The 20841-nt window shown below is 41.2% G+C and overlaps 1 protein-coding gene across 1 annotated transcript in view; it reads right to left on the bottom strand.

The window, feature by feature from the left end:
* nrg3a (neuregulin 3a) overlaps positions 1-20841 on the bottom strand; it is a 334685-nt gene that overhangs the window by 65917 nt on the left and 247927 nt on the right. The gene's annotated exons all lie outside the window — the stretch shown is intronic.

Below are 20841 nucleotides of genomic sequence, written 5' to 3'. Positions count from 1 at the left end.
AAAAAGTAAGCAGTGAGAGCTGTGTGAGCTGAACTTGCCAATGACATAAATCTGCTGTGAAAAAGATAAAAAAAATCTCTTCCTTTCTTCTCTTAACCCCTACGAGCCAGCAAGAGAAAGAAGTCCCGATGAGTGCTCAATTCATTTAAGACACATTCAATGGCTTTTTGGATAGTCCTCAAACTTTCCAGAAAACTGTTGAATTTGATTGGCACATTTGTGAGAGCGCCATTCGAGAGGCAATGATCATTAAGCAGCTAATGAATTCTGAAATGTGCTCAGGCTGTTCTTCAGCTAATGCCCAAGGAAAAGGCTTTGCATTACGAGGATGTGTTTTTAATTAATTTCAGCTCAATAAATATATCCTTATCAACATATTTAAGTGTAAGTGTGTCTTATGGAGCACAGATATGGCATGGAGGCTGAAATGCCAGTGTGCAGTGTGAAGCCTAATTGGATGCCTCACTTGGTGTCGATATCAATCTTTGCCTCCGGCCATTTGTACCTTGCTCGCTGCTCTGTTTTTCTGAGTTCCTCTTGAGGAAAATACAAGTCTCATACATGCAAATATTACAGAAACTTCAGCAACAGAGGTAGTTTGTGCTGCCTCTCCAGATTAGACCATATCTATTCAATCTATCATTCGGTCACTTTCTCGACTATTCTGTTTCACTAAGTCTCAGTTTTTCTCTTCTACCCAGCCTGCATCCAAATTCCTCCCCTGTTTACCCCTGTGGCTTTGTTTCATTGACACTCCTGGAATTAATCTCTATCTGCTCTGACAAGTTGACAGCAGAGCAAGTATACATATTCTAGCGGGCCCTGCTTTTGGAAGCACCCAACTGAGATAACATCTACGTCCATGCAGACACAACACCAAAGCTTTGCATAGCCGTCGAGCTTCCCGAACAAATGTAGCGTGACATATCGTAGATTTAACTCCATGCACAATGACAATCGCTGCCTTCTTTTTGTCTTTTATCTACAGTGAGTGATTTTTAATTATTAAATGAGCTGCAGTAGGCGGGGGGGGGGGGGGGGGAATGCATTTCACTGTGCAAGCCAGTGATTTTGCTGTTGGGAGTGACGCGTATGGTGAGACGTATGTGAGAGACATAAACAAAAAAATTTACAGTAGATATTTTGTTATGAACTTAAACTGAAGCATTGAATTGAAGAGCCTGTGTGCACAATACAAAATGCTGGATTTTTCAGTGTGTTTTAGTACACAGTATTGTCCCACATTGCAATGCACAGAGGAGATGAGGGATGTGCTCACAGCTGCAGCACATTAAAATAAATTGCGGTGGTGAGACAGATCCAGAAATATGATAAAACAAAGTAAGTGCATCTTTACAAACACATTTTTATTGGCATTGACATTTGCAATATGCAAACTGATTGACAGTCCCACACATACTGTATCGCTTCTTTTCCTGTAGTTCAACAAGGTAAAACTACAATGATTTCTTCTAAAATAACAACAACATTATACTATGACAATGAGTATTTGTACATGCAATAGTATACCACAAGTCAGCTCGAGTTTACTGTATATAGTTGATTGAATTTAACAAAGTATCGACACTGTATCACCCATTTTCTGCATGAAAGGCTGCGTATACCAAACATAAAAAATACAAGTAGAGGACTGGTCTATTTTTAAGCGTAAAGAGTGGATCTCTGGGACACATACACACCACTTATGCATTGCTCTCACACATGGTGTAGCCAGTTTCATTGATTATAGTGGACGGGCTTTGATGCATCAACTGCTCCTCGAATGATCTGCGTACATCACGTGTTCAGCCTTTTACCGGGGTGCCACTACTGAAAATGTGAACCTGTTAACACATTTTGTTTCACCTTTGTTTTGTTTTTTTCTATGACGTCAAAATGTCTTCTCTTCTTGCATGAAGAAGGTTGATTGTGTGTCTGTGAGGGCAAATGAGGAAACTCGAACTGAACAGAACAGACATTCGTTATCGCTAAAGTTAATAGTAACACCTGTGCACCTGTGGAAAGCTTTTAGTAGGTTTATAACCATTCTGTAGCTGGAGTGGCACTACAAGTGAATATTAATGAGCATCCATTGATAACCTGACACGACTTAATCACAGTCACTCAGAAGCAATGTGAATGCAAATTGGATCTCAAAGCCAACTTTCAACATTGTTTTCAGTTGAGTAACCCAAGAGCCCATTTTCATTTTGTCAAGTATGTGGTTTAGAAAACAACTGCACGAAGCACTTACTAAATGTATTTCCGCTTCTTTTAGTCACATTCATCACTGCATAGCACCTCGCTGCTGTACAGAAGCCTCCACAATGTCATCATTTCTCACGGCGTCCGTATTGCTGGCTGTCCTTCAAGTTTGTTGTTCTCAGCTTGTACTGTTGCGATGTCTGATGCCAAATATGTGTTGTGTGGGAGCAGGAGAACAAAACACACACAAACAAACAGCCGCCTTGTTCTGAAGACACGATCGGAGTCAAAACTCCAGTGAAAGTGGTTTAAATGTCGTCAGTCTTCAGGTTCCTTTTCAGATGCTTAAATTCAGCATCAAAGTCCAACCGGTCACACGCGGACCCTTCTCTGTGCTCAATGTGTAGTCATTTAACAGCTCCCCATGACACTGTGACCTAAGCTGACTAAACTTTGACAGGGAGAAACCTTTGTAACACCAAGTGGAGGAGAAAAATATAATTAAAAGAATGAAGGCTTAACATGGTGACATTGTCTGTGTGTCGTGCTCATTAGGGGGGAGCTGTGGCAGTGAGGAGCATGCAGCTAAACTGAACTGTGGCAACACAAAATACTTCAAGGCAACAGAGATCACAATTCAATTATGCACAAATGCGAGGACATACTGCTCTTGCTGTGTGGCCGTGGGTGACACAAAAAAACTGCTGTAATATCCCTCTTTATCACGTCGAGGGCTGTGCAGTATATACAGTTGTATCCCCCCAAAAAACGTTCCTTTTCTTTTGCCTGTGTGTTTCCAGCAGAGATCAAAACACTTCAGAGTGCTGCTCGAGAGAGCTCGGAGGAGAGAATCTAAGAATGGATGAGAGACAGTCGGAGGGTATTGAAGAGTTGCATGCCTTCTAATTAGCACCATAGTCATTAATTAAAAGAAAATAGGAAGAGGGCGCATGCATGCATGTGAGTGAGCACGCGTACGTGTGAATCGCTCACAGTTGCACAAGGCAGCACGGGGCATGGGATAAATATAAACATGCTGCCTGGAGGATGATGAATTCCTGCAAATGGAAGTGTGAAAAGGCGCTGGTGCACACAGACACACATGCATATGCATAACAGTATGTGGAGAGGAAGAGCAGATCCTGTTGGAGCTGTTCAAAAGTTACTCATGACTGTGGGAGAACGTGACGTTTTTATCCTGTGAAGTAAACTTCATGTTTATTTTAACATTTTAATTTAATGATATTTTTACCCACTCCGTCAACTTTTCAGTGCACACAATGGTTCTGAATTTTACTACTGGTTCAGATCACAATCAAGAAATATAATCCACCATCACCAATCATATACCACATAAACTACAATGGCATTGGCAGAAGAGTGCATACCTCCGCCAAGGCCCCGCAGTCCCCTTTATCAGCAATTGTACTCGCTCAGATCTCAGTCACCTAAATATGCCAAATTGTTTTCACCAAGATCCAGTTATTACTTCTTCCTCCGTCACACTTTGGTAGACTACTGTTCAGTAGTTTGTATGTTGTCCCAATGACAAATCAACCAACGAAGACATGGACATGGATGAAAACACAGCCATCATTCATTTTCCAGTAATGTTAAGGTTATATTCTAGCTGGATTTGCATCCATGACTTGTACATCGTGTCCAGATTGTTTCCCTGAAAATATCATATTCGAACTGAAGCAGAAATACCCATTTTTAAGAAACAGGCAACACAAACAAGAGCCCACATGTGGATTTTTCTTTTTTCTTTTAGCCTGGCTCTCTTTTTCAGGACATTACACAGTAACATTCACACTTTGAAACTGCACAGCGGCACTGCAGCAGCTCCAGTTGAGGTTACAAGTGATTTGCTAAAGGGCACCTCCGGGATTCCTCCTGCAAATGCCGGATTTGAACTTTCTTTAGGCTGCGAATTATGCATGCTACAATCTCTAACTTGCAAAGCATTGTTTAAAGTTTGATCAGATGTCTGGTAAAACTTCTACACTGGTTAAAACTTCTTACAATATTTATAATACATATTTGTTGGATATCTTGGAACAAGATTGGACACTGTGCCCACATCAAATGTCACGTAAGGCCCGGTTGTTTCTAGAATTTTTCCACAACAGAGAACCAGGACACTGACAAATGAAGATAGATTTCTGAAATGTTCTCGTCTGTAATGTGGTTGTTTTTTATTACTCTTCCTCTGTTGATACAAGACAAGAAGAATTCATTGTGTCCGCTGATTCCCCTCTCAGATACTAAAGATGTGTGACAAATAAAATAATGAGGTGATTTGCAGTGTCTAACATCAGAAGAAATATTGGAGATACAAACAACCGCTTCTCTCTCCTTGGCAGGATGGCCATTTAGACCAATTCAGTACAGTGCAGCCACACAGCGGCGCTCGGCTCAACGGTCTATTAAAAGGAAATATGCCATAGTGCATTGGTCAGACTGTGACAGGTTCCTTCAATGATCTTCACATTGTGGGCCAATTTCTCAGCATGAAATTCATTTTCGAGGCCGATACACTCCCAGTAAACTGGCCAACAAATAACAGGAACTAGCCGAGGAAAAGTGTTGTTTCTGTCACGGCTGGAGTCTGACCCCACAACAGTCTGCTAAGTGAGGAATCCAGAAAAAGTTAAAATCACCAAGGCAGCCGCATATCTTTTAAATTAAAATGGTTCATGCATCCCAATCTTAATTTGGAAGCTTCAACATTTTTGCATAATGTTTGTTTATTCTTATCTAGGATCTTAAGATTACCCTAAAGAGTAATTAAATGTTTTAAGTGTGGAACTATTTTCACAATCCTCTCCTCACATGCATTAAAGCATACATAAGAATGATCGAATATGTGTCTGACATCATATAATTACCACATTAAAATGACACCAACTCCTTCTCAGACCAGTTGCCAGGATAAAATGTTGGCTCCCGGCAGACCACTGATACGTTCACATCCGTATGTGTTGTTGGCTACGTACTATATTGACAATTCGACAGAACATGTCATGTCAACACTTTGCAAATTTATAACCTGACTTTCATATCTGGAGGTGGAGGGGGTGGTGGTGGAGTTACAGGTGACTGCCAGTGTGAGGATCATTAAAGGAACCAGTCACAGTCTGACCAATGCACTGTGGCATATTGTCTTTGAACAGACCGTTGAGCCAGGCGCTGCTGTGTGGCGGCACTGTACTGAGCTGGTCTAAATGGCCACCCTGCCAAGCGGTTGTTTGTATCTCCAATATTTCTTTTGATGTTTGACACTGCAAATCACCTCATTATTTTATTCGTCACACATCTTTAGTTCAAGACTGCATTTTAACATGTTTAAGTGCAAAAACCACTGGGTAACTTTAATGAGACCTGCAGATCATTTCAAGCCGTGTATGTGGCAACAAAAACAGGTTTTTAAAGCCAATTCAAGTGTTTCTGTCCCTAAACCTAACGAGACCATTAGCACATTGTGACACGATAAGATTGAAAATGGAACCTAAGGAAACGTAAAGTTGCAACATAATAGAAAGTGTCAACATATTGGTGGTTTTACAGAAGCACATGCATTGCCAACATTTATATGAAAACACAAATGTGTTTTACATAACAAGTTTAACTGCTGTACAAAAGATGTCTCCAATTTCACTGTAAAGTCCATTCTCAGTGTATGTGCACCAGAGGCTTCAAGTTGTGTATGCTGAATATCGGACCAGGATTGGCTTCCATACTGTTGGTGATGTCACAAATCATGCTCGGAGATCCGCCTCTTAAAATCACACTAAGCACGGACACATTTTTGGATTGACAAAGGCCCCGTCAAAGGTAAATTAATTCACATGCTCAGAAAAAGTCGTCACTGAGTTTTGCGTGCAATGAAAATGAAATGAATGAAAAACCAAAACACGGGGCCTCGTGCAGCCAGCAGGAGCAGGTGTAACAGATAATGTTTCATTGTGGTTGCTGTAATTAGGTTTTCAGACAGGATGATGAAGAAAACTGTTTGTTACACTGGATACTCAATGAAATCATATCGTTTGATGTATCAAATCCTAATGTAATCCAATATGTCTGTTAGGCTTAAACAGCAACTTGCTGCTCGGAGGTTTGTTTAATCAGACCTGCAGACAACCAAATACAATTGACAGCCCAGACTTCAAAGGAAGCTTGAGATGATTACTTTTCTACTTTAATGACATTACGTATCTCTCACCCGTCTGTGTTTCCAATCATGCCTCCCTTTTTTGATGGGACAGAAAATTGAAATGAAAATCTAGCTACTCTGGGTATCAAGGGAAGTCGTTCCCAGACAGGGTGATTGAAATGCATCTGGGGCGCCACGTCTCAGCCTGACAGTTTATGAGAGGTAAGCAGGGTGTGAAACTGCGTGCGCATTGTATGTGTTGTTATGCAGGTACAAGTATGTGCCTATGTGTTTGTATGTCTGTGTTTCACATGTAGACAAAAACAACAGAGTGGGCTCTCTTGGAAGTACTTGTATATATGCATATCCAAGTGTGTATGTGTGTGTGTGTGTGTGTGTCTGTGTGTGTGTCTGTATGTGTGTATATATATGTATATATATGCATGGTAAGCAGCAGAATCCAACTGTGAAATATTTTGCCTGCTGTTTACTCATGAGTGAATATTCTTGGTACAATGAAATACAATAAAAAGAGAAAAAAAATACAATAATTCTTATTGCTGGAGAATGGTATGCCTTCATCGTATCGCCTGCAGCAGAGAGATGAGAGGAAACAAGCAGACAGGGAAAGGCAAGAAACTTTCAAAGGTCCCTGCTCGGACAAGAACCAGGGACATTGCAGTTTCTGGTCAGCGCCTCAACCCCTGAGCCAGTGTGCCACGACAAGACGAGTTAATTGGCAGAGTGGACAGCTCAACGCGACAGCTCCGCCGGCCATGTTTTGTGGCCGGAAAGCATAACAGATTATTCCTTCTTCTTGTTTGCAATCAATTTAGGAATTTAGACGTCTTGTTGGAAGTGATTATTTTTTTAGGACATCCAGCCCCTGGACATGCTCTACAGACCACCCATCTTGTTTTTTCAGTAATCCCCCTTCCGTGGGCACACTACTTCACAACTGCAATTACTATGTGGAGACCAGAGGAAGATGTTTGGCAGAGCATACTGTACTATGAACCACCATGTGAAGTCTCTCTGTGTTCGAGCAATCCTATCTTAATGCTGCCATGTTGTTTTTTTCTTGAGGGTCTCTTCAAACTAGTATTCTCAAAGTGTAGATGGACTCTTTTTCTTGGAGATTGGTTTGAATTCTTCTTTATTGATCCATCCAAGAACGGCTACACGTTACATGCACACACATGAACACATACACATTCAGGAAACTAAGATAGAGACAAAAACTTTTCAAAAGATAAATGTAGACTGAAGTTGAACTTCAGTCGCTATGAACAGGGACAGTTTATTCAAGACTTTGCGAGGACTCACATATTTGCAGTTGAGGATGTTCTTGTGTTGTGGTCTAATTGTGATCCGATATAGCTCCAGTTTAATTTCTGTAAATAGCTTCTGTGGAGTTATAATAACTTGAGTAGCTTTCTGAGGAAGAACATGTTCCATTTGCAGCAATTTAAGACTTGGTCTAACTAGATCTCCGTGCACGTTGAAGCTCCCTGAGTTCTGTTAAAGTGGAGGCTGGATCCCTTTGGCATGAATGTAAGAGGAAACCTCATGACATTAATGTATCTCCATGTTCACAGTCATCTCCAACATTTTCCTCCTCTTTTCTCTCTGGCTGTTTCCAGTTGTCAGGTGCAACTGACTGCTGAGCTGCTCTTGTATTTGAATAAAACATGCCACATCCCTGAATGTTGCATACATGCCACGGGTGTTTCAAAATGTGTGCCCTTTCCTCCATCTCACCATGAGTCCTGTGAGTCCTCACCTCCACCTCGCAACCCTTTCAACAGCGGCAGGAAGTCACTCAATAATTTACAGCTCCAACCAGCCGCTGATCCCAAAATTAAAACAAAAACACTTTCCCTGATGTGTCCAATATTTTATTCTATTCTTTAACCCTCGAATTTTACCTCGGTTCCCTGTTCTGTCTTCTGGCCATCTGCCTCTCCTTCACATGTTCCCTGTTCTAGTTAAACAGAAGGGGAACTGGGCTAGAAGATTTCCATTTCGTAAATTTGGTTCAACATGCATGACAGAACTATTTTTGACCCAACTTGTTGCTACACATGACAGCCAAAAAGGCAGAGTTATTGGATTTGTCCAAGCAATCCCTCTTGGGCAAGCAAACATTGTGGTTATGTCACTAATGATTGTCCAGAGAAATCAGACGATTTTAATTCTTGTTTGATCAATTTATGTTAAAAAACAAACAAACAAACTCATACATATACAGGATTGATGGGCACGAACACAAAGCTCCAGACTTTGACAACAAAGATCTGCAATTCGCACCTCACCTCCAATCAGCAGTTAGTGTGATGATGGTGGTTACCTAACCTTGAAAGGATATTTCATCTAAAACCTATTTCAGGCGAGATTAAAGCCGAATGAAAGTTCTCAAGCCAGATTTATTGCTGTGTGTCACAGTGTTACACATAAGCTATGAAGCTAATGTGAGTGGCTTCTGAAGCTGACTTGCATTTCCTCAAATGTCACTAAAATGTGGGAAGTTCTTTGATTTTTCTTTTTAAAGACGTACTCCACAGTCTTCACCAGATAAACAGATGACACATGGAAGTAGTTCTGTGTACATGTGTAGGTTACGTCATATCTCTCAGAAATGAATGACATCTACCGTAGTAGATATAATTAAATAGTCTTTGATACATCCACCTATGCTGTTAACCCCTTGCCTCAAGTATAGTTCCACATCTACAAAAGATTCAAGAGGATAAAATGGAAATAAATGATCAAAGTCATTATTAACCGTTCAACTATTGCAATGTTAGCTGTCACAGGCGTCTGCAATTTCCTCCGTTCTTTGTGAATGACACGAGGTAACAGAAGCCAGGTCACCAGTGGGATTCACTCTAACCATTGAGAATCAAAGCTGACTCCTCAGTCCTCCATGAAGAAGCAGAATTAGGAACTTGGAGAATTATTTTCACAATGAACACAAACTTCTTTTTGAGCCGACCGTGTTTCCATGATAACAGCAGTGACACAGCAGGAACAGCAGAGACGACAGCAAACAACAGAAAACGACTAGAATAGACCGTGGATCGACTCAAAGAGCAGCATGATCAAGTGGATTCACCGTCTGCTTAATAAAGTCCTCCCTGCACACTTCAGCTCTTCTCTCTAGTTCAGTAGGAGTCACCCAAGTACCTCTCATACTGCACACTGTAGAAGACTACCATGTCACACTCTATAAATACATTCCTCGTGTCTTATGCAGCGATCTTGATATCGGCTGGAAATACAATTAACGGTGAGATAACACTAAAATCCAAACCCTTATCTCTTCTTCATTCTGCCCCCTCTCCTCGTTTTGTTCCCTTTTTTTTCCTGACTTTTTCTCCTTATGAATATTAACACTTTATCACTTAGACCACTTATCTCTGTGCTCAATAATTCCCTCCCTCTAAGTCACTTTGATTAGACGGTTTGTTCATTCTGTCGACAGTGGCACCCGCAAAATATCTCTTCATTGCATCTGAATGTTAAAGAGGGGGTGCTGAGGTACTTAGATCGATTAAATTAGCTGTTATCTCTGCCGACGACAAGCAACAAGTTTGTTACCCCAACCCACCCCACTCAGCAACAGCATCATGTACAGTATGCATAGACATCCGTAAGCATAAAATCCTGTATCTGAGGAGGATAACGGGAGGTTTGCATGTCTGTTGTTTCAAAGCTTATTCGTGCAAAAGAAAATGTTCACTACTGCAATCTAAGAGTGATTATGGCACCTTCTTCTGGACCTTTTTCAAAATGACATTAGACATTAGAAAATAACTTGAACTTGTTTTGGTTGTGTTGATTATCTTCGAAGCAGCTAAAAAAACTGACATTTTGTGGCATTATATACTTTTTTCAGACATATTCTCCTGCAGAAAAGCGCTGGATGATGTGCCTGTGCGATGACAGAAACAAGATAGAAACGTGGCATATTGGTTTGGATTGACATAAGCTACCTAGATATCTGAAAAGTACGTTAATAGAGGGATGACTACACAGTTAACAACAAGTCGATACTAGCACTATTCTGTGTCTGGACAATCCGCTTCCACAAAGGGACGTTTCTGTCTCTTTTATGATCATTTCTGTCCGATAAAGCTCATGACAGACACAGCTAGAACGAGCTTCTCCTCCATTATCTTGGGTACCAAGGTGATGGGTGACATGCCCCCTCCGATATGATTGGTAGTATGAAAAGGAGTGAAAGTGATGACATTGATGCCTTTTTAAAATAGTCGGAGCTCTCTGAAAAGATGCGAAGCAGTGCTATTTCTATATAGATGCTGGCACAAAATAAAAATGCTACATGGATATGAGGCCTTCAGGTTAAGGACGACCTTCTCCACATATTTTTGTATACTCTCGTTCTGAGGAAGGTTTTAGTTAGGCCCCTTATTATTCCAATTACAGGGAATCTTAAAGCTACAGCAAACAATGATGTTGTACAACAGAACATCCTTTCCTGTTTCAATATGACAGTGGCCCTGTACAATTCCAGGTCCAAAGGACTTTCCTAGTATGATGCGAAAAAACTCAACTTGTCTCCAAAGATCCTTCACCCTAACCTCCTCCAACACCTTTTGGATGAATTGAAATGTTGTTTACAAGACAGACATTATTGCCAAATTTTTTTGTGAGAAGGGGAGAATATCCTGCAGCCAAGCTCTAAAATGTTGTGGGAAATCTGGAACCAGAGGAGCGAGGGTCGTTATAGCAGCAGATTAATGGCCACAGTTTAGGAATGACATGTTCAGCAATCACATGTAGTTAGTCATGCAGTGAACAAGGTTTGAAAAACTGGTTAAGAACAGCTCATCTTACACTCTAACAAACCACACAGATACAATATGTTTGCTATAACTTTGCTATAAACTATAAATTCTCTGCCTGTCGCCTGTTATAATTTGTAGTGCTGAGTGTTGTGCCCCCTGTTTTATTTGTTTTCTGCTTTATATTCACTTCTGGCCTTTAGCAGTTGAAACAATGGAAAGAGTGGACCTGCCTGAAAAAGGTTTCACAGGAGTGGCAGCTTTATCACTTCCTGCTTTCAGAAAGCATACCCAAAAAAACACCCAAATGCCAAAGGAGGATTTATGCAGGAGAGCGTGCAGTTTGTGCTGAAAAACAATGGTCTCATGAAAGCTTTGACCTTTGGATAAAATTAAGCGGCAGGAAAGTCCGTCAGGGTAATCAGATAATAAAACTGCCCCCCTTTGGCTTCTGTTTGGATTATTTTGTGTCCCTTCGGAAACATTTTCTCACTGTGAAAGTGTCACTTGCATGCTGCTGATCCTGTTAGAGGGCACGGCTCAGAAGGCATTTGGTAAGGATAATACTCCACAAAGGAATTTTAAGTTATAAACCATCTGGAAAACCGGCAGCCGCTTCATCTCCCAAATGTCGATGGTGGGATTTAAAATTCTTATACATGTAAAACTGCGATTCCACCGACGGGACAATGTACCACTGCTGAGAGGAAACATCAGCACTGTTCCTGAAAGCAGCCGCAAAGACAGCTGATGTGAGATTAGAAATGTTTGAAGGTGCACTGATAAGACAAACTCTCATTCCTTCACAGGAAAGTTGGGAAAACTTTGTATCTATATATAGATAGTGAATAATTTACATTTGTAGCGTTTGCTGTGATTCAGTTCAACTTAAAATACTGTAATTCCAAACTTCTGCACCATTGTCTCGCTAACTTTAAAAACTTGTTTTAATCAGTTGATGATAAAATAATCAGTACTTGTCACATGTTTGAATCAATCAATTAATATAATGATTTAATGATTCGGACATTGTTGTGCAACTGCAGCACAAAGCAGCTCTCTGCCCTTCTGTTTGCAAATAATACAAGAGCCCCAGAAAGAAAGCAGGAACACGCTACAGGATCTATTCTGTCATTATTTCTGACCTGAAGCACTTGAGTGCACAACCAGCTGAATTCAAAGCTTCAACATTAGAAGAAGCTGCTTATATGGAGCACTTGTAAGCAGCATCACACACACTGCAAGCCAATTATTTTTAGAGAGGAAGAAGTGGTCCACATGGAACACAGGAAATGGCAAAGCAAACGCTGGCAAGACAAAACAGATGCTGCGATGTTTTACCGAGTAAACACAGTTCCTGTCAGAAAAAGAAAAAAGAAAAAAAGGTGTGAGTGAAGATTTAAATTAGGAAATGTTTCTGGGATACATGTTCCTGAATAGATTTAAAAAGGCACAGTTCCTGGAAAACATCAGGGCATCTTCCTGAAACTGTAACTTATCTTCTGGAAACTTCTGAAACAGTTTCCATGTTTTATCTGATGCTTTGTGGTTGTTTTTCCAGCATAATATCAGCTAGCCTTAGGAAAGCACCCATGAGATTGTTGTGATGCATGTAATCAATCATAACAATGTGTGTTGAATTCATATCATATGCGTATATGAAGCCCCATCACCTGGTGTTATGGAAGTATTTCGGTTCAATCAAAACACAACCTGAGGCTATGGAAGGGGATTATGACAGGACATGGCCAATTTTTAGAGGATTATTACCCCACAGTGATGATTAGGGACTCTGACATGCACAGATCCCCTTGAGCCTGAGAGATAGATGTCAAAATCATGATAAAAACAATGATTATCCCAGAAAAAGTCCACCCAGCTCCTTAGATATCACTCCTGACAGGTGCTCATTTCAGCTGATGGCTTTATTGATTTAAAGGAATACAAAATATCTCTCTGAGAAGTAAAACCTCACTAATTATTAATTACAAAGTAAAGCCTGATTTGCCTTCATTCACACCTAAAATGGTTGCCCCCTCCAGTGAACTCTCAAACAAAGAATAATTGCTTTCATGGACAGACATGTTTGATAAGTGTCAAGTATTTCCTTCCTGTCATCTGTCAATCTTCAGAAGTGTTGATCACACCAGATATCATTTAGGACCGCTGTGTTTCATCTCCTGTTCAAAGAAATGTTTTGCTCGTTAATCAGTTCGACAAAACGCAGTCAAATCATCTACTAATGACATCGACATAAAAACAAGCAGATTTCATTTCCATTTGTGCAGTTTGGTGTTCAATTTTGAGTGTGAATGTGTTCAGGTGTCCTTTGTTCATTCTCATTGGTTCTTACAAAACAGTTTAGTCTGATTAGTGAAAGGATATTCGGGACAAATGAGTCACCGTCACAGGCTTTGTGTTGCATAACTGTAATGTCATAATGTGGATATTTAGCAAAGGGAAATCATTGCATTCAGAGCATCTTCAGCAAAAAGTGATGCACGCCATGGACGCTACTTTTACTGTGCCATACTTTACACAGCTGAGATTAATGGAGTAAAGTTGTCGTCCACTAATCGGATGATTGGTGGTTCAATCTATGGCCTCTGCAGTCTATTTGTCGAGTGAGTATGAATGGTTATTGCTCAGGTGCATGGTAGTCTCTGCCACCAGTGTTACGCAGTGCTTAGTGGTCTGTAAGACTAGAAAAGTGCTACGTATATAAATGCACACAAAGCTCAAAAAAGTGCTTTGGAAAAACCTTCAGAAGCAATCGGAAGGTGTTTCACAGCACTTGGCCTGTCGTTAATGGTTTTAGAAGAGAGCTTAACTTAAATTAATGCTTTTCACCGAAGCTCTCATGTCAAGACGCTGGTGAGACTCTTGAGCACACGACATGAGAAGTGGAATATCCATACTCATGTCTCGACTAATTCTACCCTTTAGACAGTTTCTGTGATACAGACAAATTTCCAATTATGCGATCGTGGCGACTGATGTCAACTAGTCTTAATTGGAAAAAGGACGAGAAAACGATGAACAGACGAAAAAAAAAACTTGACGTCATTTCAAGTCTTAAATGAGGTTGGCCTCGTGTAAGCGCTGTTCCAAGCGAAGCAATCAACCTCTTCTCTCACAATGAATAAAGCAACAATGACTTGAGCAAGAAGAGAGGACAACTTTGCTAATTGGTGGAACCCCTTTTATCCTCATCAATTTTAATCTTGAACAACAATACATTACACTTGCAAAAGATTGCAGACAATAAAGAAGACAGTAAGTGGAAGAAAATAGCTGCAACAACAGAAGCAAAAGTGAACCTCCCAAAAATCTGTTGTCAACAGCATTCTTCAGAGGAGGGAGGGGAAAAAAAGCTTTGTTATGAGGACAAGAGAGCGGCGAGAGGAAATAATTACTACATTACAGGAGAAGCCGTTTACACAAGGCTTCCGTCTTGCCGCGGGACTGGCAACATGTAGCGGCTTATGTGACCCAGAAAGACCCGAGAAACACAGCCTGACTACAGATTCATCATTTTTTGGTAAGAGGGAAGAAATGAGAGCAAGCAAGTCTGTTTTGTTCAACCTCACCCCGGAGCAAAGCGAAAAGTCTAGTCTTTTTTTTTTGATGAACTTTAGTGAGAGAGCGATGGAGTAATAAAGTGGAGGAACAAGGTTCAAAACAACAGACACGTGACTTTCAGAAGATTTTAAATGCATATGAATAATTGTAAACAAATTATAGCAATCACAAATGCATCGTCTTGCATTGTTTTGCATTTTAAACAAACTAGTGCAGTGCCTGATGAAAACATGCACATGAACACACACATATTATCTGGTAATGTGAGGAGTTAACAGATGCAGTCTTAAGCCTCCTGGACTGCTCACAGACTCTCCAATAATATAAACATGTTTGCTATTTATGATCTAAGATTTGGATGATTACATCAGTACTTTCCGAGCCGGACCACAACAACCAATGACATCCCAGTGCAGCTGACGGTGCTGCCGAGACACGGTAAACATTCATGCCCTTGAGGCTAATGTGAGCTAGCAAAAAACTACTGCTGACAGAGACTCAATCTCACCTCCGGTACTCGCTAAAGAATAGAAAACCTGTGTTGACTATGTCACCTCACTGTTAAGATCCCAGTTTTTATGTTCTCTTGTTTCCTGTTTTATTATAAAAATGTTGCCCTCGTGTGTCGCGTCTAGCTTCTCAGTTCCTCCTTCCAGTGTTTTTCCATTCCTTTCCCTCACCTGTCCTTTACCCGCCTCACTCCACCTGTACCTGATCCCCTCGTTAGTGTGTCTGTATAGTCTTTGTTCTCCCTCATGCCTTTGTCAGTTCGTTCTGGCTTCCTCCGTGTTCACCTGTGTTATTGCCCCGTGTTTCCCCAGCTGTGTCATCTCCAGTGTCTCCGAGTGTCTCCCCTTGGTATGTTCCTGGTTTTTGTTCCTTGTGTTTTTCATTGATTTGAACTTTGCACTTTGTTGAAGCCCTTTTTTGTTGCTACTTTGTCTTCTGTCCATTGTGACTCGTTTTAGTTTTTTCTAGATCTCTTGGTTTTTGTATATTTTTCAGCTTTGTTTAAATAAAGCTCGCCCTCTGTTCCCCTATCCTGCCTCCCGTGTGTTGTCTGCATTTGGGTCCTTACCTTGTTTGCCACCTTATAACACCCACTCATCCAGACTCATTTAATCTTCTGCATTTTACTAGAATGATACTTGTATGAGGTACAATATCTCTACCGGATGCACAATTCAGTTGAGTGCTTGCTCAACTGAAATATAAATGTCAAGTTTTTCAAGGTAGTTTTTATGTAGTTGTGAAATTCATTGCTTTGCTTACATTATGAGCATCCTCACTGCTCTCTGCAAGTGCAGCTTGGTGTATCGTGTCAATTGTTAACAGCGGAGATGAAGGAACAACCACAGGCTCATATCACGTATTGTCTCGGATATAAGGAGACAATACGTGATATGAACTCATAAGCACAGATTGCCTTCCTGTAGCTGCATGCATGTGTGTGTGCGCGCATTTGTGGATATGTGTGAGTATATGAGGGAGAAGTGAGCAGGGGTGGCAGCTGTAGTATTAATTAGGCAGGTGAGATGAGTGGACTGCAGCATCATTACATTGGCAATTAGAGTGTAGTCTATTTGCCCAGCATGCCCCTGGCTCCAAGAGAGAGAGATGCAGAAGTAGTTGGCAGACTGAGTGAGAGGGAGAGGTGAGGTATAAAGAAATAAGATTGAGAAAAGCAGGTGAGAAAGAGATATAAAGGGAGAGGGGATGTTATGTAGCCGCTATTCATGAAAAGGATTTATCGCTAATCCCTCGAGTGATAGTCAGCCTCCGTGATCTCCAGCACCATGCCAGTCAATCACAGAACAATGTGATATGTTAATAGAATGCAGTCGTTACGACACGCTTCCTGGATATTTCTTTTCTTGCAGTGCACGGGTGTCGTCTTACAGTTGGGTGATGGATGACTTAAACTCTCACAGAAATGAGCAGATGCCTTCGGATGCAACGCCACATCTCAGTGTGTCGCCAGTCTTTTTTCTTCTCCGTTGTGCACAAACACAAACACACACATGCACAAACACTCTCTATGAAAGACTTATGAGATTGAGAATTCCTTTATACTTCAGCTCCAAGAAAGAAGAAAGACGACGAAGAATACTCCAAAAAAAAAGTAGGCCAAGAGACTTCTGCAGGGTTAACACAAACTACATGATACATATTAATCCAGCATGCATTCTGATCTAAACAGAAGAAGACATCGGCATACCGAAAAGACTTCATAGATCGCAAGTGACCCACACAATGACACATATCACTGTTGCCAGAACACCGTTGCAGCGTACCAGAGGCAGACCTACTGGACCTCCGTCGTACAATGACCGTTGGTTTGAGTTTTTTAGGGACACCGACAGTGATTGGGTTAAAATAACAAACAGTACAAACGTATGTGTGTTACATACGTAAGATCAGTTATGTGTGCAATGTGACTTAATCACTGTAATTTAAAACAACTTACTGTTGACTTCTCTTTTCACACTGGACACCGACAGCCAGCCTTTCTCCCTGACCAACTCCCTATTCAGACTTTGTTGCTCTTTATGCTACTTCCTCCTTTCCTACCGTGATAGTTACTCTTGCCACTAGCAGTGTGTCCATATCTTGATAAGATGCTTCACAGTCGATGGGGGTGTTCGATATTTTGCTCAAAACTGCTCAGTATTTTTTATATATAAGTTGTAATAAACCCTTTGTTGTTTTCAGCCGAACACTGTTTTGCTAGGCGACATGTTGGCCAACGGCACAAGAAGCAGGAATTTCAAGTAAATGTGTTGTGACTGCTATTAAAAGTGATGATAGTGCCCACCGATGTACACAACTCACGAAATCCCTGAAGATGGCTGAAGACCCACCGGACGTGTTCGTGAAACACAGGCGTTGTCAGGTATTATCCCTTCCTTATTTTGTTTTGAACTCCATTTTTAGTGTCAGAGCGTTTAAGGAGAGCAGAGGCTCAGCGTGCAATCCGTTGGGAAAACTGTTGGCGGATACAGAACGAGCTGTTTGGCAATCATTCAGATGCATTTCAGTCACTCAGAAATATGTTGCTGGGGTCTGAACAAGCTCTGGTCCCTGAGGGATCCGTGATTTGGATGAACCGGGCTGTGCTGTGGTGTGGTGTCAGTGCTGGGCAGGCGGAGCAGGGAGTAGGACAGAAAGCTGGAGGGAGCTGGCCGGGATGACTTTGGCTCTGTCACACCAAGGTCTCCACTCTAACTCCACTATAATGAGCCTGTCAGCACGGTGTGAGCCATAGGAGATAGGCTGCCCCCCATCAACCTAGTTTCACAGTCAAGCATGAGTAGCTCTGCGTGTGGATTGGTGCAGTGTCTATGTGTGTGTGTGGGCTGGAATAGTTTATTGCCAGACTTTTTTTTCTTGGCATTCCTAACAAACCTGTTGTCGTCTCTGCTAGTGAAGAGTGGACTGAAGTGCTTTTATCTTTCCAAAGGGCTGATTCACTCAGACCAAGCCTCATCGTTCGAACACTCAGCTGGGGTTTGGTTTCACCAGCCCAGTCGCAAAAAATGACATTTTTGCAAAGCACAAATATGTTAATTATGTTTAAAACACATTTACATTTTTAGGTGTCATATAATTTCAGATCACGTCATCATCAAGTCATATCTAAGAGCCTAGCTTTTTTTCTCACACTGGAACATATTGCATAAATTATTATGATAAATAATATAAACTACAATTAACATTTACAGCGCTTCAAATTTGAGCATAGTTGTGTGTTTTCATCTTGCACAAAAAGTTCTGCAAGATCCTGAAGAGCCTCCGGATTTCAGACCGAGCGATATTGGGAAAAAAAAAACTGCAAACATTCAGGTGTGCGTGTGTTTTTGTGTGTCTGGGCTTGTGCACGTGCGCTTGCGTGTGTGTTTTGCTATAAAGCCTCCCTGATCCAGTGTTAACTGCTCTCATAAACAAGCACCTGCCAGATGTGAGCCTCTGCCCACAGAGGACGACTAGCGTCTGGCTGTGAGTGGAATCCATAACCAGACGTGTCCTCTGCTCGCTGCATCCTATTGTCTCAGAGAGATAAGGCAAAGTCTAAAGGCAAACACAACTGACCTTCTGCTAAAGCTCAAGCTTCACCATCCAAAACACAAATATTTCACCACCTCTGGCACAATAGACATAAAGACAGACAGATATACAAGCAGAGAGACAAATGTTGTGAGTCCTCCACCAGTCAGAATTTAAACAACAGCGTTAGAAAATCTACATTTAGTAAAAGCCAATATATATTTTTTAAAGTGCTGTTTGGGAAGTTTGAAAGTGAAAAAAGAAATTCAAATGGTCGACACAGTATGCATTTCTCAGACATATTTCTGAAAATCAAGAAAACTGACAGCCACCGCCTCCTCCTGCAGGAAATAACAGGTGTTCAAAAATGTGTAAAAATGTCTGAACTTTGATTTCCTCTTCGTATTCCTCCCTCTGCATTTCTCACATCTTGACTTCTGGGACTGTCCATGTTATTGGCTGGACTGCACCAGTCATCTTTAGGTTGGCAGTAATGGAGGTAGGCTGCACTTGGAGACATAGGAGGAGTCGGACCGAACTCTGCATCACCTCATGAATAAAAGCCCCGACAAAGAGGCTGATTTTCCTTACCTCCGACTTCAGGTTTCTCAATCAGAGTGGCCCAGTTGGTATTCAACTCAGAACTGTAAATGCAGCTGAATGTAGTGCAGTGTTTTTCTTTCTGTAGCCTGTTCATTGATGTCTTGTACCAAGCTACTGTATGTCCAGTCGGATAGTGGATGTAGCTGTTTTACCGCAACTATGATGACAAGCCTCCTTCTCTACATTCGAGAGTCGTCACTCCAAGAAACAATGTACACAATGGCTTTTTGGACACGTTGAATGACACGACAATCATCCCTGCTCTTGCAGAATATTTGGGTCCCTGGTACCTTTTCTCTCCTCTTGACAGCAGATGAAGAAGATGCATTTAAACCTTCAATGTTTCCTTTCGCTTTAGGATGTGGTGTGTGCTGTTTATTTCAACAAGCATTCAAGCAAGCGATCCCCTCGAAGAAACTCCACCACCATCCGCTCAGTTCCCCGGCATGAAAGTCAGCTCATACACATGTAATGTGAACATGATGCGAGATGTATTGTAGACATTTCAGCATGGTACATATGTATTTTGTATGTCTCCATGGTTTGAAAAATGTTCACTGGCAACATTTTTGTTCTGGCAACTGGAACAAAATGTCAATTTATTGGTTGAGAAAAATCTTCCACTTCTTAAGCTAAATAAACTATTTAAAACCCTGGTGGAGTATTGAGAGAATGCATCGTCACAAAGCTAGAAACAGGCCCTTTTTTCTCCTCACAACATGAAAAGTTGATACTTCTGAGATATGTGATCTTTATGGGTTATGACTATGTATTGGGGTTGAGAGGGTCTTGAAATTCTGCATCACGCAACCAGTTTGATTAACAGCAGAGATCTGGGTCAGAGAGACTAAGCCAAAACTGACAACTAAAAATATAATAAGAACTACTCTAACTTTTAAGCTGATGGGTGCTCTGTTGTCACTCAAATGTCTCCCTGAATATTCTGAAATTATCTTTAAAAATGTTTAGTTACACCTGAAGCAGCACTCACAGCATTACGTTCTCTCACCTCAGTAATTGCTCCTCTGCTATAGTGACAATTTCCCTGCAGCAACTAATAACTGCTCTCTAAACGCTGTGTGTCTGACTTATATTGGGGACTAAAATGACAACTGGGACACGTGAACGTTCCTACATACTCTTTAGCTTCAGTAGTCAATGACAATTTTCCCCAAGTTGCTGGGGACACAGGCTGTCAGCGTCTCCTTCAGTGTGACACCGGCTTTTGCTGTTACAAAGACGTGTAATTTCAAGTTATTTCAGTGACAGCAACGAAACAGTGAGAGTATGAAATGGAGGGCAATGACACATCCGTCATTACACAGAGCACTCCACCCACATGTGAAAACGCACGCATGATCACACACACTCATGGCTGTTGCACATAGAGGAGAGAACAATACGCATACCTTTGCCTACGATATGTCTTATCGAGTGTGATGT

Source organism: Pagrus pagrus (genome assembly GCF_965226575.1).
Source record: "Pagrus pagrus genome assembly, chromosome: 15".
Classification (NCBI taxonomy): Eukaryota; Metazoa; Chordata; class Actinopteri; order Spariformes; family Sparidae; genus Pagrus; species Pagrus pagrus.
The sequence above is the reverse complement of the archived record's forward strand: the minus strand, read 5'-3'. Positions and strand labels throughout refer to the sequence as shown.